We start from the raw sequence: 2818 nt of genomic DNA on the forward strand, positions 1-2818 counted from the left end.
TATATAAATTAAAATTCAATGGTGTCATTCTTTGCTTTCTCTTTCATTTACATGACATCTCATTGGACATCAAACTTTTCAAACACTGTATTTTGTTTCATGCCATTTTTGGGAGATTTCTAAGCAATATATTGATATTAATATATACATCCTTATTTCTAAAATTCCCATTGAAATAAATAACTAAAAGAAAATTTTAGCTTACATATAAGGAGATAAAAATCAAACTGTCCTCAGAAATATAAAATGAAATGCACAAAATGTATAGTGGGAGATTTTAACAGTCCTTCATATAGCTCTGCTAGAGCAAGGGGACAGAAAACACATATGATACTTAAATAATCTGATTAATAATTTTGACTTAATAGTTTGGTATATGACTTTGTAATCAACGAGTAAAATCTCTTTTATTTTTCAAATGTTAAAGGAGCATTTATTAATATAAACTCTTCACTAGGCCCCCAAAAATCCTCATTACATTTCAAAAGTAGAAAATATACCAAGATTGCTGTAATCAATTGGAGCATAATTTGCAATATTTTGTCAAGATGTGCATAACCTGTCATTTGGCAGTTTCAGTCCTAAGTACTCCATAAAAATTCTCCCATATGTGCACAAGGAGATCCACACAAGAATGTTTATTATCACCCTGTTCATATTTTCAGAAATCTGGAAAGAGCTGTTCATCTACAGAAGAATAGGTGCATGAGCTGTGGATTATATATTCAATATAAAGTTCTATAACAGTTCAAATGAATAACCTATGATTACCTGCAACCATGGTTAGATCTAAAAAATAGAAAATTTAGCTAAAAGAGAGCAAGTTTCAAAAAGATACAGTATGGGACCATTTATATAAATGTAAAAACATAGAACACTACATTTTGTTTAACGGACATGTTGAATGTACACCATAAAAATTTAAAAAATAGAAATGGTAAATATTAACTGAAGTATAATGGTTATCTTCTGGAAGGTAGGGACCATATAGGCCATATTCTTTGGTTACCTAAAATAAAGTTTGAATTAACAACACAATTTTAATAAAAATTCTTCAATCACTTGGATATTTAGCAATAACAATAGGATTAAAGAGCAAGTAAAACTTCTACAGCTTATTAAAGAAAAAATAAATATAAGTCATATAAAACTTATGTAATTTATCCAAAAATATACTCAGAAGTAAACATGTTTTAAAATTTAAAAAAATAATTCAATACAAAAAGATAGAAATAAAAGAAAAAAATTAAATTTAAGGAATCCAAGTGGAAGATTATATATGTTAGAAAATTAAAAATAAGATAGAGAATTATAAATAAAATAGAATTAAAAGGGAAAATCACAATCGAATTGATAAATATATCAAGAACTAGCTTTTTAAAAATAAGCCAAACCAATGGAAAATATAAAAAAGAATATACAAACTCAGTTTGAAATGAGAGAGGATTTAACAATAAATGAAGAGTAGATAAAAATCACAAGAGATTTTATGCTTATTAAAGCATGCAACTTGAACATTTCAAGGTCAGAAATTACCTTCTGAAAAGTATCATTTATTCAAGATGTAGAAAACCTTTCTAATGTAATTGTTGGGAAAAATTTTTTAAAAAAGGCCAATTATCTAAAAATACATGCTCTAGAGTCACAAAGTCTTTGAAAATTGTTCATTTAAATTTTGAAGGAGTAGCTCATTTCAAGCCTATGTTTTGCTTTAAAGCTTTGAAAACCTGTGTGTGCTGTGTGTCCTCCATGTGCCCTTCCAGATCCACTTCCCTTCTCCACCCTGCCCTCTGCACCAGAGGCATTACATCAAAAGACTCCCAGTTCTCGGCTTTTGGACTGGGTCTCTCCAAATAAGAAACCCAGCAGGAGGCAGGAGAGAGGGAGAAAAGGAAGGGTGCAGTATTTCTTCCCTTGGCTCCCTTTCTGAAGAGTTAAGTGTTTGAGACCCCAAATGAAAATCACAGGTTCTCTCCTGGCAGGTGTGGCTCAGTGGTTGAGCATTTGCCCATGAACCAGGAGGTCACCCAGGGTTTGATTCCAGGTCAGGACACATGCTCTGGTTGCAGGCTAGATCCCCAGTTGGGGGAGTGCAGGAGGCAACTGATTGATGACTCATCATGGATGTTTCTATCTCTCCCTCTCTGAAATCAATAAAAACATATAAAAAAAAAAAAAGAAAATAAAATCACAGGTTCTCTCATGGTGACCATTTTCAAGTCATTCTCTCATTCCCGGTTCTGGTAACTACTCCTCAGTATCTTCTATAAATTGTAGGTATTGGATGAGATCAACTTTGCATTTTTCATTTCACTATCTTTTTGTAGTATTGGAATATACCTACTGTTTTTGAAACTGTTTTTTAGAAATGTGGATTTTTTAAAATCAATGTTTACTGGGAACCTCATTATATAAAAAAACATGCACTAAAATGACAACAACGACAAAAAACATACAGCTTGTCTGGTTGAATCTGACAAAGTATTAGAACCCTATCCATAAGGTTTTCTTCCTGCATGGCACTAGCCCCTGCCATGTCTTTTGAGTAGCAACTTAGACACCTAACAGAACCTCTCTGTGGAGAACAGCTTAAAAACCACAGAAAAACTAGGTTTAAAAATGAACATTGACTTTATAGGTTGAACTATATGAAATCACAAATTCTGAGCCTCCACAATGGTTAAATATCCCCAATTTGATGTGGTTCATTCTAATCCAGAGATCGATTGGAATTAGCCTCCCTCTTTTTGTCCTTTGTATCTCTTCCTTAAATGATTTTAGGATTTGAGACCAACATAATTGATTGTTGTGGAAAGAT

This window comes from Miniopterus schreibersii, assembly GCF_964146895.1.
Source record: "Miniopterus schreibersii genome assembly, chromosome: 2".
Taxonomy (NCBI): domain Eukaryota; kingdom Metazoa; phylum Chordata; class Mammalia; order Chiroptera; family Miniopteridae; genus Miniopterus; species Miniopterus schreibersii.